This window comes from Neodiprion virginianus, chromosome 1 (assembly GCF_021901495.1).
Source record: "Neodiprion virginianus isolate iyNeoVirg1 chromosome 1, iyNeoVirg1.1, whole genome shotgun sequence".
NCBI lineage: Eukaryota > Metazoa > Arthropoda > Insecta > Hymenoptera > Diprionidae > Neodiprion > Neodiprion virginianus.
The window spans coordinates 10843477-10867055 of record NC_060877.1 but is presented as its reverse complement, the minus strand read 5'-3'; the positions used below and the strand labels follow the sequence as shown (position 1 = coordinate 10867055).

Here is a 23579-nt window from a genome sequence, read left to right as displayed (position 1 = left end):
TTTTCGTTTTCACGTTTTGTTTAAATAGAAGTTCGTTGGAATAAATCAATTGCCCAAGCAATTAGCGTACAAGATGTTTGGAAACAAATCTTGAAAGAGAAAATACACTTAAGATTTCGAAAAAAATACTAAACCTGATACACTGTGCATAAAGAAATGTCTAGAATGTGGTTGTACATAGAATGTGACAATGATTGATCATGCGGTTAAACTTTTCCGAAACTTCGTAGGTATAAACAAAATTCTGACAGTCTGCAATAAACGTGAGCCGAGATAGGTAGACAAAACCTAGCAGGATACTAACAGTGAAATGGTGAAATTTGAAACTATCGATGGATCTTTCTTGGATGAGAAAGCCGTCATATCGAGTTTAGGGCGTGATAGTCAACCCGGATGTGGGCGAGCTCGCGAAATAGAATCGTAATTTGACAGCTGAAGGATTAACGCGTGAGGATATCTCTCACACTGTACGGCGAAATGTGGAAAGCGAGTGAAACAGTCAGCGCCGAATGGATATCGAAATATCACTCGTTCGCTCTCAGCTACGCAGTTGTCAAATCGACACCGTCATGAGGCCGATACGCCCACAAGTTTTGTCACAAACGTGCCTTTCTCGCGAATTTCAACCTCAGCAAAAATCACCCTTCCCTCATTGTCACGAGGAGACAGTTCCTCTATAAGTGTTTTAACGACCTACGAAATCCAAATTTTTTAGAACGTAGAAAAAGCTTCAAACGATCTTCAAAACACTGGTTCTCGCAAAAAAAGCTCAAATAACCGACAATATAAGCGTCACTTTAGTCTACCCATCCCTAGTATGACCAATAACCGAGAGTTTCGTTCTGATCATTTCATGTGAAACTCCACAAAACCTAGTGTGGTTACTGTGGATTTTTGACTCTTGTAAAATAATGTCGACGCAAGTTTATAACGTGGACTCGAAACTTCACTTGAAGATGGTGCTTGAATATTTTCAATATTGCCAAATATCCTTCAAATCGGTGAACTGGAACCGAACCTTCCGAAGTCCTCTACAGTCTTTTGAATTGTTCTCAAATCATTAAAGATCCCCAATATCCCGGTATCTCTAGATCACCTCTAACGTATACACCAATCCTCAGTTTTCATTCCCTGGGGATGTCCGTCCCGGAACCCATGATACCTACTTTGCAATCTACCACGAAGTTACAGTTCGTACCAACAAGTCCAAGTTCTAACATTGTTTCGCTAACGCCTAAATAGAAGATGTCACTCAACTGTCAGTGTCGGTTCTCTTTCTGGTTGATATCAACGTCTCAGCCAGTCCATCAAAATGTGGGACAAAAGTTTGAGAGCGAGCTGCTCGTCCATGAAAGTGCTGCAGTTCGACCGAGAGGAGAGGAGAGGAGGGATCGAGAAATGGAGGGCAAAACTCGAAGCTTTAAGCTCAACTATTTCCATAGTTCCCTCACCCCTCAGGAACAGAGTTCTTACACCCGACCGCCTCTCAAATAACTTTTCCACAGCCAGCAAACCGCTGCCGAGAACCGCGGGATAATGTGTCATAACTGTCGTCGAAATTCCGAGCTTTGACGGACAAATGACGCAAGTAAACCGTACAATTAGGCGCCACTTTGTACGGTGGCACTTCGTTTGATCCAGCAAAAAGCATTGCTGACCATGCTTCATTAGTGTACGCCGTTATACCGGACTTACCGCCGTCGTTTGTAAAGCGAAGATAAGCGCCTCAGATTGGCGTCGAAGGCAGTCTGATCAGAAGGATTAAATTGGAATAGGAAAGACGATTCAAAGGAATACTTAAAAAAGCATCACTCAGTTTGATTGAGTTTAGTTTAATTCAAAGGATAGTCATCGATTGGTAACAACCTAAGATTTCTTACGTGTGTTTCAAACGATTTGTGATGATATGGTCAGTGAGAAAAATGAACCCAGAAACATTAAAATCGGATGAAAAACGCCATAGTTGAAGCATTTTCAACATTCTGATAATGAACCTTTTCAAATATTGCTAATATTTGAGTTTGTGTCGTTGGAACGTGCTCAAATCAACTATCTATTAATAGTAGGATATTATTTTATTCGTGTTCACCGTCACTGGTACAAATAACATAGCTTGAGATTTGATAAACGGTTTTTGTTTTCTCTTTTCATAAATTTTGTTTCAGACGCGATGCGACCGATTAACTCCTCAATCTGAACCGGATAAACTCGAGCCGATTCAAACTCCGAACCATTAGTTTTAAAATTTTTCTATTCCGCCATGATCCCTCTCCAAACTCGGCGATCTATTCTGACAGTATCGCAATTCGCGTCGCACACGAGCACATCTCACCCTTTGCCGTTGAGCTGAATCGTTGAAGAATACCGAGAAGGCAGAGAGGCAAGTAGCAGATAAGTGAAATGGACCCATCCAGAAAGGTTGGGGGTAGTCGACTCGGGTCGGAAGATGAATTTAATACTTTCAGAGCACTTCGGAAGTGGGCGGCGGCAACGATCAAGCCTTCGCTCCCAGATGCACGTGCGGCGAACACGAACCACGTACATCCATGTTTACACGGGGGTTTTGGAGGCGTGGGTGTTAGGAAGACCCCGACTATACCCCCATCCACTTCCTTGATCGGATTCTCACCGCGAATCGATACGCCGTTACATGCAGGAATAAGAGTGCTCGGAATCTTTCCAGAGAGACTTTAAGCCCAATTTAGAGTTCGTGATGCACAGTCAGTGAAGGATGGAGGTCCTTCGAAATATAGGATACTAAGAGGGTAGTTGCGAAAGTTTCGTGAATTTTTTTAACGATTCTCGTACACTCGTATGGGTTAGAAATATAGAGACTAAGACACGACGTTTTTTGATGAACCGAAGTTCAGTGAAAAAAAATTAATCAAGGGGTATCCATTGAGGAACTCAATGGAACCTGATCCATCGAAGTTACAGACGTTCGATACAATTTTGGTGTTAATAACACGAAACAATAATACAATATTTTTTACATTACCAATAACCAAACTTTCCATTTATTCCAGTTTGCGGTATCCAATTTCTTTTATATTGAGAAGACATTTGTTTCAATCAAATTCAACCTAATTATCTTGATCTGAACTGATATATACTAATTGTTTCTATTCAACTGTTCTGCCCGAAAATTTCTAATCAACTTTCAAACAAACCGTAATACAATCATTTAAGAACACTTGTGATCAACCGAAGATCGCAGTTTTTATCTCGTTATAAAACTATCCTGACGAGAAAAATTCTTCAAACCATTTCAAAACGCGTTCACACCTTAAATTGGATCAATTATTGCTATTTGACCAGGATTATGTCTTAACAAGAATTACGATGTGAACAAACATCGGGGCAGCTGCCTTAATGGTTATTCGCAACTTTCTCTCGCTTAAATGAAACGTGACGGGTTGCGATAACGGTCGAGGTTTATGAGGGCCGATAAAAAATATATTTCTCATGCTTTTACGGGAGATACGTGATCGTTGAATGGAAAATTTGAAGGGCCTGAACCGCGGGCCGATTTCAAAAACGGAGTTAAAACGAGAACGTAGAACGGCATTAATGATTAATCAGATCCTGATGCTCCGTTGGATCTGTTAACGCTTTTTTTAAACACGTCCTACAGACATCAGTGATGAAATACACAATTATCAATAAAATCTGTGATAAAATGCCTGCAGGAATCGTCAGAAGTGTGATTCGCTCAATAATTTAAAGCTCTTTAGGGTGGCGCGTGTTTTTCTTTTTTTACTCATTCTTTCTTTCCTTCTCGCTTTTCTTCGCTTTATTTTTACTCGCCCATTCGAGTGGCGATTAGCATCTGTTCGTTATTACGAAGTTCAGGAGCCTCCGTCCTTTATCCGTAAATTAATATTCGTCTACTCTTTTAATCGAATCTTAAAAAAATTCTTATTAATATTCTTGAGAAGCAGTGGGGGTGAATCGAGAATTGATTACTCTTCGTCGTGTATAAACCACTCTCGTTACGCGATAATTGTCGAATTTAACAATTCGCTAGCGATTGCTAAATTCAAATCTGTCACGATCAGGCTTGCGATTCAAGAGGTACTTGTACGTTTCTACGTACAAAGCCGATCAGGGAAGAGATTTTGTTACGATGAATAAATATGTGCTTTCCGAAGAGATTGGAAAGTCTGTTCGAAAAGAAATCTAATACAGATATTTATTCAGGATGAAAATATCTCACTTCAGACAAAATAACATACTTTAGTTACAGCATACCTTTACCTGTTCTACAACAGACTATTTGTCTCGATTTCTTTCTCCAACCCAAATGGATCACGTTTCAATCCAATCATTGACTTTGATAATAAATCAATTCTTGGGGTCATGCGTCACGCTTGAAAGGACAAATTCCAATAAAATTCCTGATTTCAGAAAAACTGCAATTGCACAAAATCACTTTGAAAAAAGTAAGATCGAGATAGACAATTAAGTTATCAATATCCAGCCCGACAAGATACAACCGATCTAATTTCTTGTGGGTTTAAAGATCAATTTCTACACCACCTGCAAAATTTTTTTGAACGCGTCTGAAACCAAGGAATTAAACATTTTTAAATCCAGAAATCTTACACTGTTTGTACGACACAATACACAAAATATACATCACTCGTATCGAACGTCAAATATCTTTCAAAGAACCATCATTAACCGTATAAAAAATGTTTAATAAAAAAGCTTGGACGTCCTGTTTCAACTAATTGTAAGTTGAAATGGGAATTAAAATCACTACAAGTACTGCAAAATTAAATTTGCTACGTGGTTATAACTGCCAGTTACTGAAAAATAGAATAAGTACAATTTTCGTGCGTGCGAAATGAAAACTGATTGAACGAACTACATGAAGTTTTATCAGACGAACAATAATCCTTATTAGTACGTTCGGCTGACAAAAGCATTGAAAAATAAAAAAGTAAAATCTATTAGAACCGGACATTCGTAAGGAAATTTTTTTTTGTAACTAGAGCTGCGTGAGTAATCGCTTAATAATTTTCACTACGATTAATTGTCTCTCCGATCAATCGATTAATCGTTTAGTTGGTAAAGAACCGAATCAAAGTTAACAATTAACAGAATGATCGCACACCCCTAGTTGAACTGCCATTCATTAAAAAAGTTATCAATTTTCAACTTTACATAATACACTGAAGAATATACAGATTAAGTATCCCGACTTTGAGCATGTTAGAAAAGATGCACATAAACTGTTGGATGTAATAAACTAGCCAACGATGGTTAATTTATTTAGTCTGAATGAATTTGCTAGTTCCCTAACAAAGCGATGTAAAAGTGAAAATCTGTAACGTAACTCGTTGTAATTGTAATATTATTATAAACTCGAAGGTAACGCGATGTATTTCTTATGGCAACAGCCACGTTAAGCTCCTTTGTGCAACCAATTGTTTAAAATAAATAAATAATATCATACACTCAAAAAGTGGACGAGCGTGTAATCAATGATAGAAAAACAGCCGATTACACAGCCCCACAAAAGAATGTCTTGTCTGGCGTACTGGACCTACCACACCTGCATGTTTTTGAACATGCCGAGTCCAACTTTAGTCTCAGAATTCTTTCATCACTCTAACTTGCGCATCGAAAAATATTGCAATGTTCGAGGTCGATGAACGAATGTTTGAGGTAGAGGTACTCGAAATCCGGGGTCTGATGGACCAATTCTGACACCGAATTCGGATACAAAATGTTCAAAAACATATATACATAGTGATCTAATTCACAGAACCTTAAAAAGAATGAAGTACCCCATGGATAACTTAAAATCTGGGAGTGATGAAGCAATTTTTACACCAAATTCGGATTCAGAATGTCCAAAAACCTTATGACATAGTGGTCTAATTCCATCGGACCAGACCATTATTTAAAAAAAAATTTTTTTCTTAGCTGTGCATTCGATTATTTAACTTCTATTGATTACATGTTTGTACACTTCTTGGGTGTACAAGTATACTTGAAAATTGACAACATTTCTAACGAACGGCGGTAATCATTGGAATAATCATTAATTCCGATCGACTGTTTTACCAACTAAAGTACCAACTAAGAAAAATCAACTTGAGTGCCTGTGCCTCATTTATTGACAAGGGACGTGGGGCACACATGCTGCCAAGAGATAATTCGAGGTGTAACGAAGCTGTCGCAATACGAACCTTAGACATCGTCGACTGGGGCATCAGATCGGTGGGTAGTTGTGACCGTGATGACCTCGTGGGGTGCGAGGACACGACGCCGTGCGCCTGGTAGATAGTAAACCAGACAGGAGACCCCGACGAGAAATAGGAAGAATAGGAACACCAAGTCGAACATCAAGAGCGAGTTCAAGGTCATTAGCTGCATCGTGCGGGAGCAACGTCGCTATGGACTGCTCGCCACACCATTACATCGAACCGTAACTCTTTAATCGCGGTCAATGTTCCAGCACCTTCCTCGTGTACCGGCTACCATTTCTGCTCAGAACGGAAACGAGGCTTTCGTAAGGATTTTCATCCCGTAAATTCGGACGGACGTATACTCGTCAGTCTGCTGGTCGTTTTGTAGAAACTTATCGGAGCTTTATTGACTTATAACTTATACGATATATTAAGTTTGACATTATGAAGAGAAAATAGAAGGCAAATCACTTTTAATCTCGACGAAAAATTAGCTTTATTTTTAACTGTTTTAAAGAAAATGTCACGGAGAAATAATTTTTGGATTCATTGCGAACGTGGTTGTCTAACAGCGCTTTCGATAATCGACTTAGAGCTTACGATTTGACTGCCATTCGAAAAAAAGAATCACCGTTCTTTATTTCATTCTCTGATACTTTGTCGGAGAGAAAAGCTTCGCCAAATTTATATCAGAGATGTATATCATCAATTTTTTTGCCGGATGATATCTCGAGAACAAGTTACCCGATTTCAATGATTTTCATCTCAATCCACGCAGCTTTTCCAAACTTAGAACTCGTTAGACCATGGCTTTGATCGGTTCGGTAATTTCTCAATTACTTAATAAAAATCCAAAAAATAAAATAAAAATGATCGTATCTTGAGAATGAATGAATGGATTTGCATTAAAATTGATACCGTCGGGTTTTTTGGGCCGCTAATCACGAATCTAAGGTCAGATTTGCAAAATTTGAATTTGCCGTATTCAATAAGCTGAAGAAAAGCTCAAAACAGTTGAATTTTGATGAAAATTGTTCCTCAAGGGTTTGTTTGGTGGCTGATCACGAATCTGAAGTCAGATTACGTCATCCAAAATAGTGATCGAATAAGATGGAATATAATCTAAAAATATTCCGATTTTTACAGAAATTATTAGGCGGAGGTTTTTTGGGTCACCGATAACAAATCCAAGGTGAGACTTCCAAAATTTGTAATGATGGAACCATTACAGTGGTTAAAAATAAAAAAAAATCATCATATTAATTAATCACGAATCTGAATTTATAGTTCTAAATTCGAATTGGATATTACTTTTCTTTTCTCTACGAACTTGGAACCTGCAGTGTGAGAACGGGAAGTTCGAGAGCTGACTCATGCCCAGTCTAAAGCCGTTTGTTCTTCACTGTTTTCGAGCCATCGCCGACAAATTTCAAGTAATTTTTCGCGGACTTCAAGCGTTGCACGTCGTGGAATATTCACACGTGTCGCACGTTTTTCAATGATTAAATATCAAGCACACACATTGTTGTTGTCGAACGCGCGTGTCTGTACGCTCCATGTAAATTAGTACAACAAATACCGCGGCTTATGGTATTATCGTATTTTCCCAGCGCACAGACGACCGTGTCGGGTTTTGGTTAGACGGTGTGATTGGATTATCTTATACCGTAGGCCGCGGCTTTACGCCCGTTTACTTGAACGCCTACGCGGTAGGCTCCGTTGCCCTTTCCCTTCGCACCAAATCTGCCTCTGCGCTCAGCTTTCGAGAGAAAAAAGAACGTCATCTTAAGCAGCCCGCTTAAAGAGGATCAACTTCATCCTCGGTCCTCCTCACAACGTGCGAACGAAATTGTCACACTGCTCGAAAATAGGCAGTGACGTAAATTGATCAAACAAAAAGTAGAAAAAACCATGTTACGAAAGTCCCTCGCAAATCCAAAAGAAAAAAAGAGTTGCATAAGCCGTTGAACTATGTTTCGATTCGCTATTAAAGGGGCCATCAAAATTCATGCTCGTTCGTTGACACAATAGCCAGCTCAGCCTTGTACATGTATCTGTCAAAGTTATTGCACAGCCTAATTTTTACTGCACGTTACGAAGAGATGAACGGAAATGATAATGTCAAAGCTTTCCTCACCTATGATACGGTGTCTGTACTGATTCGAAAATATCAGACAGGCCTTAACTTTCAATATAAATGGAAGGAAAAAGATCCCGGAGATAAAGAATGAGGAGTATTGTTAAGCTGTTCATTTATTTCGATTTCATTTAAAATTGAAGGGCGATCAATTATTTGATTCCGCAAAATTAATATCGCAATGCACATGGCGGATGACGTGTCTGTCATGCTTACGGATCCGTGAAGAAATAATATATTGACATTTTCAAAATGAAACTGAAATCGATTGAGTTGCGTATATTCACTACAATTTTTTATAACCTATGTTTTTGTCCTTCAAGTAATAAAGAAGTGATACAATAATGTAGTTATTTAGTGAAAGCTTACATACTTCGAATTTCTTGTTGATGAACATTCGTTTCTGTAAGGTTTCTTGCAGCACGTAAGACGCGTGCATCCGTATCAGAGAAATCGATTAGTGATTTTTTTGTCAAAGAAAAGCTGTACACCGACGATCACGAATCTTCTCTCTCTAGCCTCTGCTATGAATATAATGCGTGCACATGAGGCAAAAGTCTACTGACTTGACGACTGTTGAGGTATTTACAGAGAGCTGGAATTGCGGTGAGCTGTCACCACAAGAAACCGCATTTAATGGCGGCACTAGAGTAGATGGAAATCACGTTTAACATATTGCTAGAAGCAAATGCCAGAATGAAAATTCCTCGTAGATACCGATCCTTTTCATGTCAGTACCGACAACCAATTAACAAAATTAAAAGTAATTTTTGAATGCGTCAAATTTTTCACGTTCCATATTTCACTCCTCAAAGTAATTTGAAACAATCCATTTTCGAATTTACAATTTTATATTTCGTATATCGAAGCGATAATTCTCTGAAATTTACGTCGAATGTTAAACTTGACAGAAACTTTTTAATTCTTAAGAATCAAGTGAAGTTTCAAGTGTTTGATCACGGATCTTGGAATTGAAACGAAGACTATAATGCTGATGATGCGTTACTTCATTGTAACTGGAGCAAAGACGTGGGTACACAATAGTCGTTTATAGGTTTTGAGAGGAGCTAAAATGAAGGCAAGAAACAAAGCAAAACCTATCTATTCGGAGAAGTTTGCGCCAGCGTGTATTATTCATCGCAATGTTACAGTGGGAACAGAAATGGTACAAAACTGCATTATCTGTACATGGTAAAACAGGGAGAAGGTGTAATTGTTCAAGTATGAACCTCGTCTACCCAGCTCGGCGTTGAAACTTCCTGCAAACACGGTGTTTATCAACAAATCTTGGCTAACGAGAACACAAATGAATACCAACTGTCACTAGTGTCAGGCCGTAGGAAAAGAAAAAAACAAACACCAGTGATCATATCTGCGTGAAAAAAAGTATGACCAAAACAAAGTTTGAAATCTGAAAAAGTAACGGAGTTGAATGACTTGAATTTCATCAAAAGACACTCTCCTCACGATGAAGAATAATGATAAACCATAAAATTTCAATGAATAAAGTTGGTTCGCTCATAACTTTAACAAAATGACAATGCCAAAATTGTATGCTTGATGTCTTAATTTTAATTAGACAGAGCTCGTATTACGTGTGGATAAATTATCTGCGAATCAAGTAAAATGGTATTTTAATACCGCTCAATATGGTTTTCCATTGAAATTACGCGAAATTGTCAATTTATTTATCAATTTTAACCTGTACAATGATTCTGAACACATTGTTTTTGTTATTTACAAAAAAGCTGAAGAAAAAATTCGTTCAAAGTGATTTTTAGGGATTCGATATGCTAATAAAATAAACTTCAATTTATTCGCGCTTCATCTTTCTTCTATAGCCGTATGTTATGAATAGACGTTACATCATCTACACTCTCATAAAATCGTAGGAAATACGCCATTGATTTTGGAAAAAAAACTGTAAAAAATGGCCCGATCGATATGCACTTTCCTTCTTGTCTGTCTTCTGATTTTGCGTCTATTCATTCAACGCTGAAAATTAACAAAAAAAAAATAATAATAATTTCGTAAGACCCCGCAAAGATGAAGCAGAAGCCATTTCGATTTGACTGGATAAATAATTCCGGAGTAAAAATAAACCCATATTAGGATAGCGAAGAGAAAATGCTTTCTCATAAATGCTAGCGCTTTGCCTTTGGCATTTTGAAAGAACACAAATCTCGAAAGGCTTTTGAACGTTTCCAATTAACTTGATATTTTCCCGTAAATATTTCTTCAGATAATAACAAGCTATGGAGAGTGCATGATTGTATTGCCAATTTAATCTTTCTCGATCTATATGACTTGCCAACTGAGAAAAAATTCAATACTTGTGAAGCGAAATTTGTTTCATACTGATTGCGAGCCACTGAAAATCCGTTGGCAGTCTGGCACTCGTTTCTGTTAGTCATGTAATATTCCTACCTTTACCGACTGAGCAAACTCGCCCGTTCTCTTCCTATATTAAATAAATAAACGAACGGAAAGAGTTCGAATTACGTCAGCGCATCGCTCTTTTGTAACGGAATTCAGAAAAATTAATCATATCCTGAAAATCGTCAAAAAAAAAAAAAAAATGTGTGGTTTTTCGATACGTGTTACTCCCCCTTATTCCCACATTACCCGCATTTCAAGGGTCAAAAAGTGAATCGCTGAGATACTTTGCGCAATTTCGAAAAGAATGAGGAGTAAAGTTTTTTTGGAAAGAAAAATGGTGTGTTATCTCGGTCGGTAAAAGTAGGACTAATACGTGAGCTTAAACTCGCCGTTTAGCACCCGGCAATTTGATAATCTATTACTTTAAACTACAAACGCGAAATGTGTCATCAATTTCACTAAACATCTCAATTTCTAAACAAACATCGTATGGCATACCAAAAGTTCGGCATTCATCAGGCAGAGTGTCGGGGATGCGTGAGAACGCCGCGCATTATGGGTAGGTACTTCATCAAGCAGAGACCTAGGCGCGAAAATGACAATGTGATAAGGCTGTGTGAGTGTCAGGTTGGTTTATCGAGGAAATCAAGCCGTCTCTCGCCACTTCACGTGGGCGTGATGGCCACAGTTCTCGAGGTCCTCGTACAAGTTTGTTGGTCGCGTTTAGTGCTATCTCGGTCTTCAACTACGAGCCGAAAAGTGCTCTGCAAACCCTCGGATCTAGCTGATTGTAAGTTGAAATCTATATGACAAAATCGATTGCTTGACTGGAGAGTCCAAAATTTTAATAACGAGTAATTCAATTTCTGTGATTTGTCTGAATTTTTATAAAATTTTCTTAATTTCATTCAAGCAATCGATCTCGACGTATAAATTTTAACTCACAATCAGCCAGGTTTGACTGTTTGCAAAATACTTTTCGGCTTGTATTTTAAAGTCGAGATAGCACTAAACAATACGTGATAAATTCATTTGTGTGGATGATGTTATAAAAAGTGAAATTCAACGTGATCGATACAATGTTAATTTGTTTTAGCAAGTAAATGACTACCGACAATACGTGATGTAAATTATAATTCGTCTTGCATTGGTCCAAATTAAATTAATCCACCAATGTGTAGATTTGATTGAATTGCTTATTCCTATAAGCTGCTTTTTCTGAAGTAAGAAACAGGTTTAATAGAATAAAAAAATTCGCTGATACCCTTGTATGGATTTCAAGTGAAATACAATAATATCGACTAGTTTTCATTTCTGCAATTTGATAGGTGAGAAAATTTAAACAATTACATATGGAAAATTGTAGAAATTCATATAATCTCGAAACCAAGATTTTAGAATTTTCAACGATGCATTATCCTTCAAGAAAAGATTTCGATACAATAGCATGTCGAGTTAGAAAGGAATAGAGACGATGAAAAGAATGAACAAATAGAAAAGCCGAAGTAAAGATTAAGCTAACGTTTCAAGAGCTACGGCAAGTGAAAAAGAAAAGCGCTAAAAACATGTGGGTAAAAAGTGCAGTAGCTATGTATGTATGTGCAACAGACCCAGAGTTACTGACAACAAAAGATACAATGGGAACACTATTCTTACATTGTACAAAACAACTTATAAACTTAACCCATTGTGCAGCAGCAGCAGCGTGAGTGTGACACAGCAGAGGTAGTAAAAACAAGATTATCAACGTTGTAAGAAAGAAGTTGTGGTGAAATGCTAGAATAAAATAGATATTCAACAGTGCGAACGCGTTGTAAAAAAATAAATGAGCCGAGTAAATGAATGAAAAGTCGATCATCCCAACGCCCTCACCGTCCAGTCGCAAGGACCTTTTCACTCGAAACGTCCGTCCGTCCGAACGATTCTTATTGTTAGTCCCTGAAAGGAACAGTAGCAACAAATTGCTTCTTGAACACGATCTAATACTCCTACGACCCTTGTCCCTCGCATCAGCGGCAGGAAAAAGCCAATCTAATCGCTAACTCGGAATTGATTTAGCAGAAATTTTTTATTACCGCGAAAATATCTAATTACATAGATCAAGAAAAAAAGTTTTTTTCCTTTTTCTAAGTTTATATTTAAATGAATAAATTTTAATTCTATCCACCGAATGATAATCAAATTCTGCATTTGTCTTTTTGACATTGACAAATAAGTATTCAAGTTTTTGGTTGATAGTATAAGCGGGTTGAAGTGAAAGGCAAAATTTATCCATTGAAACTATTTTTTCTTTTATTCGTTACGTGGAAGAAATAAAAATTTTTGACATGAAGAACCGTAAGATGCTATTAAGTATACTCGTGTTGAACTGACTGATTTCCGGACTACTCCTGCAGAGCAGTATGGTAAAATATATTTCAATTTCGCATTCCGCAATTAATAATTAATGAAATGGTGCTTGCTATACAGAAATCAAGTATGATTTGGGAAAAGCTTGTATTACCAACATGTTTTTTTTTTTAAAAAAAGCAGTTTTTTACAGATTCTAATGAATATAATGACTGGAAAACAGTGCGTGAATTATTTCAGGTTTTCAGCTACATTGAAAAGGGTGCCGAACACGATTGGAAATTGATCAAATAAAAAAACTACTCTTCAAGTAAAAAAGTGAGCGATTGTTCAATTTATTTCAATTGATAAAAACAAAAGGGAAAAATCGAGAACGAAGAAAAAACGAAATCATTTCGGCAGAAAAATGTATTTGATGGTGTTCTTATCGTGCAGACTATATTTGTTTTCCATAAAATGCCCATCTATCTGCGGTACAAGCGTTGAAACATATCAAACATCATTGATAGGTTTGAAAATAGTTGCAGCAAACAAAAAAATACAGCGTGGAAGACTCTAAAACAATTTTCATTTTTCAACTTTATATCGAAACCCTTTCCAATTTCGAGGTAAGAGAATTTTCGTCCTTTAATTATCCAGTAAACAAGTAAAAAATGAATTAAACAATAGTTGTCTTCGCTTTCACTCGAAAGTTGAGATTTTTTTCCCACTTTCAAATTTTCAAACCAAATAAAACGAATCGACCAACAGTTTTCTATTCTTTCTTTTCTGCAATTGCGATAATTCACGAAAAAATAGTATTGCCTCGAGGATGTCCTATAAAGATCAAATAGCGAATCAAATAGAACGAGATTAACCAAAAAACAACAACTCTTGCTATCTGGAACCGTACGTGAGAATAGTTATCGCGTTCATGGGCGAGTACAATGACAAAATATACAAAAGCTCGCACAAGTAAGCTCCGACTCCAACTACGTATAACAAAGGTAATAATAGATCATACTGGACTAAAGATAACATGTAAAGACGAAGTTCGGATGTGCTGAACGACCGAAGGCTACGCGGGTTAAAAATATAATCTCTCTGTCGCTTTCCCGATATCTGTTCGAGATAAGCAGCTGAACTTCTTTACAATTTCAACTATCCACAGAACGCGGAAACACGACTGACTAACGGAATCCGCCTATATTCCACATCCGTGGGCGGATGGAAAATTGAATACTTGTCCATAGACTTGCACGATTCCTGGATCGTTATCAAACCAAGTCAACCGTGTAACCACAAATTAGACCTGAATACCTGTGGTTACGTTGTACGTATACCCATGGTGTAAGGAAACAAGATGCGCATTAACAAAGTCACGTGATCCCCGCATTACGTCACGAGAAAAATTCCGCACCTGTCGTAAAAAGTACAACATAACCTGTGTAAACAATTATTTAACATCTCAACATTATTCCCCTATCAAATAAGATTTGATGGACGTGAGAATGAAAGGCTATTTTATAGCTTTTAAAAATAATGCTCAAAATGACGTCATATGGGGGCACGTTCTCATTGGCCGAAGAAGCAAGTTTTCGATGGGCAAAAACTCACCTTACTTCCTTACACCATGTATACATACCGACGGATAGAGCGTGTAACTGAAAGTTAGCTGGATCTAATCCACCATAACTATAGTCATGTCATGGGGAACTGTATTTTTTTTTTTTTAGGTATCTCAATCAAAATTGATTTGCACTCACACCTCAATGTTTATTATACGATAATAAGGTTTCTCCCAGTTTCAAAGTAAGGAGTAAATTCGTTACCAGCGTTACTAAAATAACAGCCATACACCAAGTTATTACGCAAATCAAATGAATATTTGAAAACTCGACCCCCGTTTTGAGTTTCTGGATTTTTCGTTTCAATACTAATCCGCCAGACCCTAAATACTCTTATCCAAGCAATACTGCCAAACATACAAGTGAATTTTTTACAACACATCAGAACTCATGCGATCCGATATGGTCTAGTGGCTAGGATACCTGGCTCTCACCCAGGAGGCTCGGGTTCGATTCCCGGTATCGGAATATTTTTTTATAATCATTTCGTTTCAATTTTTTATCTCTTCCTGATTCACATAGAACGTTACTTTGGGATTCAATGTTAAAAATTTGCAGACGCGAGTGTTTTTAAAGGAATTGTGTCACGTTTATTACTTGCATTTCTACAATATATATATGTAACATTCCAGAAGGATCACTTGTGCCTGTGTTTCTCTAGACATAACATTTACATCATAAGGTCAAACCATAATTGAATTTTCCAAGTTGTAATTCTGCGAGCTGGCAAATTTGCAATCTGCAAACAACTTGAAAGCAATAAATATCTAGGGAGAAGATATGACAGGCCTGTAAATATCCTAGCTTATTGTCGTCATCTGACGGATGGCCTTTCGCGAAATTACGAAATTTCCGGACGATGCTGAAGATGAGATTTGACCGCTGCGAGTCTAACAGATTATCGGTGAGAATATTTAGCATAAGTCTTGCGGATTGTTGACATGTCTTAACAAGTTCTTTGAACTACCAAATAAAGTCGAAGCACTAAGCACACAAGGGTGTAAAATTTGTCGGTTGAATCATTCTGTGAGAGCTGTAGGGTAGAAAAAAAAATTATTCTCACTGTCAGCACTTTCGATACGTCATTGCGGCATCTGTAGCAGCTAAATCCACGATATTCAAGGAAAAGGGTGTTTCGGTAAGTATAAAATATTCGATTTCGTTTCGAGTGTGAAACTACGGATTCCGGCCTCGACGAGTCTCTGATGGAAATCAGGGACAATCCGAGCTTCACGAGCGGAGTGAAATACGATAGGAGGAAACTTTTGGATCCTGAAGCAGAAAGAAGGAAAACGAGCAACAAGAGTCACGCGAAATTCCAGATCCTTTCCGCGGTTGGAAACCATTTTATCTCTTCTCCAAACCACGTACCCCTGAAGGAGAAGTGGCAGAAGAAGGAAACGGAGAAGGAGGAGAAAAAGGGTGACAGGTAACAGCCTCGAGGTATGTATACTGTGTATGTATACGCCGTGGAGAACTTGACGGGTCTTCCATCTTTTGAACGGAATAATCGTATAGAACGTAGTCGAGAAATGTGATACGCTTTGTCGAAGAAAAAGGGGTTGGAGCGTCTCGCTTCGGTGGGCGATTTCACCCCCATAGACAACGTTTATATGTGATATGTGTATAACTTCTCCACTTATCCTTACATTGAAGAATTCCTTGCAACCGGAAATGTAGCAAATCTTCGAATTTGAAGGTGAAACTTCATGAAATGAAGCATAATTATTCATTTGGAAAACGTTAGGTGAACTAGACTACTTTAGTCCTTTTTTGCAACACTTGCACAAAAAGTTCGATATTGTGACGCATATTTAGCGCGCGAAAAGTCAGCAAGTCCTGAACCTTTCCTAATTATGTTTGCAAAATAGTACCTTCCGGACTAGCGGTTACGCAAATTCGAATTTTACGCACTCTGTTCATGAAACATTTAGTTACACTAAAAGAAAAAATATTTCAATTCGATTCCTGCACTGGTGCAAGAATTTACTATTTTGTGCACTAGGTGGGAAAAAATAGTGTTTAATATACTATTTCTGTGCTGTTGCGCATGCGCACCGGCAAATAACTCAGTTTTACGTACGGGCAGTGACAGCGTCACGAAGCGCGAGTTACCTAACTACAATTTTGTAGTTCAAGATATCAGTGGCATCTTTTCACATCAAACACACAATAGCACTTCTCGAATCAAACGTTCAGATCACATCTGAGAGAGTGTGGTTCGTGGAACCAGCCAGAATTCACCGTACTTGTAACATAAAATACTATTTTCATTACTTTTCCATCGACAATTTAACAGAGTTTAATTCGAATTTTTATTTAAAACGGTCCCCGATTCTTCCGATTTCATTCTAACAATCAAATTCTGAGATCAGATCGACACGCAGCTAAAAATTTATTTACTCAAACCTGCATCTTGATAATTTTCCTCAAAACTAAGAAACACAAATGAAATTATTCGTTTACAGTTGACGTGTAGCTTTGCAAGTTTTACTCAACGTCAGTTTGATATAATTGTTAATTAGTTGAAAATACGTTCCCCGTGAAGAAACTTCGTTGTCGTTTAGAATTCGAATTGATAAGCAAAGTGTTCGATAAAAATTTCCATCATTTTAGTTTACCCACCCCATGAGATTACGATAAAAGCTGGTCCACCTCAAACTCATTCGCCGTTAACCTCGTGCCTAAGCAAATACATAGACACGAGCAGCTTTCGTCTGTAATCTACATTCGCAGGGAGTGCTTATGCACCGTGAACTATGACAAGCATAAGTTATCGAAAACTCGAGTACAGTGGCTAATGCTCTGATGGTAATTTCATTCGCCCTGCCTCGGAAAATACCGCATCACCTATGTACCGTATGCATACGTATATCCGAAGCTTACGGATTTTCGAAGACTTGCATACCTAATGCAAAGTTTGCATTATGTATTTCCACGTTCAGTTTAATAGTTGTGAGGTATAATATAGTCCACGCGGAGCAAGAAGTTCGAATTCTAAACCACGAAAGTTCGAGATGCTTATATATTAAGGATCACATTATGCACAACTTTTCACTGTTCGCAAGGTGCCTTGCGAAATGACTATCCTTGTTGGTATCGGAGATGAAATCAATGGAATATACAGTGCAGCTTAATCTGCAGTAGAATTTTTCAAATGGATTAAGGAAAACTCATTAATTTAATTTACTCTGATCACATCCCATGTGAGTGATCTAGAATCCAGCATATTTGTGACGACATTTTTTGCGTTACACTGCTATCGTTCAATAATTTCCCATCGCAAAACAAAAAAAGATCCTGCAGTAACAGTAAAATTAATAATAAACGCCGGAAAAACACTTTGCATGCGCGACGAAAAACGTAAAGAAAATATGGAACGATCCAAACTCGCATAGCTACCCAAATGAGGTAAAAACTCACAAATGTAATTTGTAACTGTACAAAAAAATTTTATCATTATATTTATTGCGCACACCAGCAGAAAGTTTTCGGCAGATTAATGATACCAAACTTATTTCATTTCCTCTAATTGTGAGAAAAAAATAAGACCGCTGCTCGTTTTTCAACCCCGATTAAATTCACCGTTCATCAAAAGTTCCGTTTTACGAGTGATCGAAATCCCTCGACAATCAACGATTGTTCTCAGAGCTTCATCCTCAGACCACGATTTCGAACTAAATCGCAACTACTTCGATCTGGAGTATTGGCAAAAAGGCGTGTAAGGGCGATTTGCAGCATAAATCAAAGATTTCAGAACGCAAGACTTGGGGCGTCAGGCTAAAAATATTCAAATACATGAAAAGTATCGACTGTTAAACCGAACGTGGAGTCGTGGAGTCAATTGCTCTGTAGGGGTGGAAAATCCCGTGGCGAGTATCTCCGACGCGTAGAAATGCCATCGCTGTCGGGGAAGGGGTGAATTTATTTCGCCGATAAAGCTATGCGAGGAAACCACGGGGGAATACGAATTAGAGGACCGTTTCGTCTATAATTGAACCACGACAATCTATTTTGAAACCTGATTCAGCCGGGAACTTGCGAAATCGAAACTATCGAATTTCCTGCCACCGTTGCGTCGAAGCCTCCGAAAAGATCAATAGCCATATTTCTTCGATGTAAGTACTTTTTACTTCCTCCTACTCTATGCAGAAATTTATATTCAAAGTCCTGCTCATAGATTAGTCGTCGATCACCAATGATGAATGGCTAGCTTTAATTTCAATTAATTGATTGTCCTTCAATGATGCAAAGTAAGATTTGGAACTTGTCTGCAATCAAGTGGGGGGAAAATGAGAGGCTCTGAATGATATACAGTAAACTAATAACGTTCAATTGTGTCCCAGAAACGATGCCGCTTATGGGATTGAAATTCCAAATTTGAAAAGTTTCGAGAACGCCTAATTCCGATTTTTTTGGTAGGAAAATTTCAAGTAAAGAAATAAAGCTCGTACGAAACAACAAAGTTTCAAATGGCCGGCAAGCCGAAGGCTCGGAGTTCCGAAATGCAAGATTCCAAAAATTCAAGTGACGATAGAGCAAAGTTCCGAAAAATAAAATTTCGATGGGGTAAAATTCCAAAGATCAAAACATACTCACACAACTAGTGAGTGTAAAAAATCAGAAAGCCGAAAATCAAAATGACCAAGATTCCGAACGTAAAAATATCGAAAATCCAAAACAAAGAAAGATTAAAGTAGTGAAATTTTACCGAGCCAGAAATTCACAGAACTGAAAATCTTCGAGCACTTGAAATTTCCATGGTTCAGGTTTTTTAATTTTCTCATTTTCGCACTTTCGAAACTTTGAGCTTCACATTAGGACTGTCTGAAGCTTTGATTTTTCGTCAAAGCTTGATTTCCTTACTTTAAGTTATGCCACCAAGAAATTCAGAATTTAGTACTTTCGGAACTCTTCAAATTTGACATTTCAATTCCGCTTCCAAGAAGCGTCCATTTCGGTTTGAGTAACTGATACAGCCTCGGGGCAATTTTGTTAAAATTACAAAGTTTCGTGACACGTCACTGCGATTGTCACCGGGTAAATTGAATTTTATTTTTTAGAGTGAAGAGGGTAAGAAATAAGGACGAAACTTTTATCATTCGCTAGTCGGACAAACGTTTTTCATCGGACAAAAGTTACAACAGTTACAACAGCAACTCTCTTTCTCTCGAGAACGAACTACGGAAACTGATTTACCTTTTTCACATATTCCTATGTGGAAGAGGATAAAAAAATGGCGTCGACTGGGCTTTGATGAGGAAAAAATTGAATATCAAAATTACTAGGCGAGTGAAATTGACACGCCAGGCAATTCTGACAGCCGAGAATCTTCATTTGCAATATGCACATATTTTATGTTCATAGGCAGAAAATGCTTTCACACAAAATGTATCCGAACCTTCTCTTCATTTTGCTCCGAATATTCGAACCCTCGTTCGAAACAACGGGATCAAAATCAGGACGAAACGACTTGTTCATCAATGCCGTTATCACCACAAGTACATAACCGAACGCGCGTTGCAAGACATTTTCAAGACGTTTTCAAGATTGGGAGAAAAATGTTCCCCTACTATTGAACGAAACCCTCTGACATTTTCCTAATTAACCTGACTGATCCTCGAACCCTCTGAAATTCCAAGAATTTCAACAAGATAATTCTTCACTCTGATCATGACTAACCTAACTTCTTTACAATTTACGAAGGATAAAAAACGAAAGTAAATTTCCGAATCGAGATGGAAGTGACGTGCCATCTTTTTCGTACATACCGTCGGTAAAAGAACAAAGTTGAACAACTTGAAAGCGGCAAATTTTTCAGCTCGCCTTACAGCCATTTTCATTGTTCTTATCATTATCGTTCTAATTATTATTTTAATCAAACGGACCTCGCGGAGAATCAAGGCGTGTACCAAAAAGGGAAGAGGTAAAATAAGAGAAATTAAATTTGTCGACAGCACGCGTAATGGGAAAAACGTCTCACGTCTTCCTCGCTCTATCTCTGCCCTTTGTTTACCTCACTACTGTACAATTCGCAAGCAATTAGAACAATACCTTTCTCCCGGGGTGATAACAATAAGTCAAATTCCGTCATTCTTCGCCTCTCTGGCCTCGCGCTCACATGCACGTTGGATTAGAGTGTTTTAGAAAAAAATAATTGCCTTTTTTCACCATGGCATTCCATTCAAAGTTTGTTCAGGTCGAAAGAAAGATTCTGTTTGAAAAAATGAGCGTTCTACGTTATGTGGACGATCGCACTCGTTTAATTTTTTACTTTCATTAATTTTTTTAAAACTTATGAATTATCGTGAAGAAAATTTTTCATCGTAAAATAGTTATAATTTCATATAAACTTTTAATATGGGAGAATAAGATTTCCGGTTTATATACCGTTGTGTTATGAATATAAATTTCGGGAAAGATATAATAATTGAAGTTTCTCCGTACGTTTAAAAAAAATAAATTTGAAAACTAGGTGAAAAATCAAACGATCGCGATTTTCCACATAACATAGAACGCTATTCTTTCGAAAAATCTGCTTTTTTTTTTAACTTAAACAAACTTCTTAGGGAGTTCCACGGTGAAGAATAACAAATAATTTTTTCCTAAAACACCCTAATATTAAATACATATGCCCTGCCCCGGCACTTGATACATTATAAAATGGAAAAAATATGCAGGATATATGAAAGGCTGTTTGATGAAAAATGTGCCGAAAAAAAACGTTGCAAAACAATTACTATAAAAGTGGAAACTCATTAGTTTGATTTTGAAGCGGTATTTTTTAATCGTAAATAAAATTTAAAAACCTTGAATCTAAACTCAATAAACTTCATTATTAACAATATCAAAGAAATCTCTTTGAAAATATGGAAACAGGAAATACTTGAATTATTAACAAAAACTGAGACCTGCTTTACTTTCCATCGATTTAAAATTATGGTAAAAATATAGTAGATTCCTTCGATTTCATTCTGTGACGGTTTATTCTATAAATACAACCATTTTCTACAAGATCACTAAACAGATGTAATTTTTCCCAGTAGTCAATTCAGCATTGGCATTTATTAATCATAATCGGTATCGTGCAGTGTTGAAAAATTATCAAATATTCAACGATGCCAAAGTAATAAAAAAAGATGCGTCAGTGATTTTTGTTTTCTAAAACGTAGCCTTCTAAATAAAATGAGTTATTTTCTTATAAAACATAGTCTTCTAAATAAAATGAACCATAGATCAAACCAACCTGCGACGTATTCAATCATTTCAAAGTGAAAAATTAAAATCAAGCGTCTCTATCTAAGCTAAATTAAGTAATTCCACCATTTTAATTTCTTTTTTGTTTTTGAAAAGATCTACGTAACCTATGTATATGATAATTTTTTTTTCAAAAAATGTATATAGTATCTTATTTGACCAACCAACCTGATCGTCAAGCCTTTCGTTTGGCTAAAAAAATCTCATACAATTGTCGCAAAATCGCGGATGATAAACTAGAAGTCTAGCGAAAGAAAAAAAGAAAAAAAAAAAAAAAAAACATCATCATCGCTTACCAAAATCTATTGCTGTGAACAATGACTGGACGCAGAGAAGACTTTGGGTCTGATTATTACAAGTAACGAAGTTGAAACAACGAGTGAAAGATTCTCTCGGCGGCAGAATTTCTCGACGATCTAATTACAATTTAGGTTTAATTGGTTCTGGCCGCTGGTTTTCGGCTTTTCTCTTGACGCCTTGACGCCCACGCTCGGCGTTGCCTTGCGACAATGGTCTCAGACTTTATACAGAACCGTGAGACAGTTTCGAGTTTCAGAGGTCTGGAGGGTGAGCGACGTTTGAATGAACGTGAACCGTATTCATCAGCGACGAATAGCAGACTTGAAATACGCGGTGCCATGTGGTAAGAAAATGTGGATTCAACGATTAACACAATTTTCATAATCCCTTAACTTCTGCGTGTTCTACGCAAAAGTGATTGCTATGAAATATTTCTCCAAATTGGAAAACGTGGTAATTTACGTCGGCGAAAAATTATAATCTATCTTCTTCGACTTTTTTTTTTTTTTTTTCATCTCTCAAACAACGCTTTTCACCAAGCAGCCAAAAGCAAATTAGCAACGTTTTACCGTTTTGATAATTTCATTTCTATTTAAACGGAAGTGGAACTCTGAAACAGATTCGATGGTTAACGTCATCTGGTGACGATTGGTGGTGGGAGAGCAAACTATGAAAATGAAATTGATTTTCGTATATATATATATATATATACACATGTGTACATATAAACGATCAACGATACAGAATTATCAAACTCGGCGCTGATAGATAAACGATAGAGTAAATAACAATCACGGTATGGAATTGCAGTGAACAGGGATTTATTACTTTGTTGCCGTTGACGCTCTTTTTTTCTTCATCAAAAAGAGAGAAAAAAAAACGACTTTGTTGCTATACCGGCTCTATATTTGTACGAGGAAAATGTAACGAAAAATAACCGAGTTTGTGCAAAGCGTTTAGCAGTGTAGGAGCATGTCTGACACAGGATTCTGAGGCAGAGTCGTTAGCTCGTGCTATGCAGCTGGAAAAAGGTGAGGATTTTTTTATTTTTTTTATTTTTTATTTCCAAGGCGTCGCTGTGCAAAAGCCCGCCGAGTTTTCAGGGCAGCTCATGCGCCTGAAACGACCCAAATCTTTGTCGCTAAAAGAGTTGTTGATGAAAAAAGAAGGGTATAAGAGAAGAGAAAGACAGTAATGAAGAAGGAAAAAAGTTGTGGGGGGGTGTTTAAATTCTGAATTTGAAAGCTTTCGAAAGTGCCGAATTTTGAATTTTTTTGTAACGACACTTGAAGCAAAGAAATCAAACTTTGGCGAAACATCAAAGTTTCGAATGGTCCAAAAACCCGAAGG

General features: G+C 37.4%; 1 protein-coding gene and 1 non-coding gene across 5 annotated transcripts in view; one reads left to right on the top strand and one right to left on the bottom strand.

The window, feature by feature from the left end:
- The window catches only part of LOC124297008 (uncharacterized), a 115269-nt gene that overhangs the window by 66019 nt on the left and 25671 nt on the right, over positions 1-23579 (bottom strand). For 2 of the 4 annotated variants that reach the window (XM_046747557.1, XM_046747588.1), the window contains exon 2: positions 6201-6497. The exons of 1 other annotated variant lie outside the window; for it this stretch is intronic. The gene's annotated coding sequence lies outside the window, so the exon portion shown is untranslated. Of the gene's footprint in view, positions 1-6200; positions 6498-9566; positions 9572-20967; positions 20981-23579 lie in introns of those variants that run through there. One more of the 4 variants, XM_046747573.1, reaches the window with a different exon arrangement.
- On the top strand, positions 15069-15140 carry Trnae-cuc (transfer RNA glutamic acid (anticodon CUC)). Its single transcript has one exon. It is a non-coding gene; the product is annotated as a tRNA-Glu (tRNA).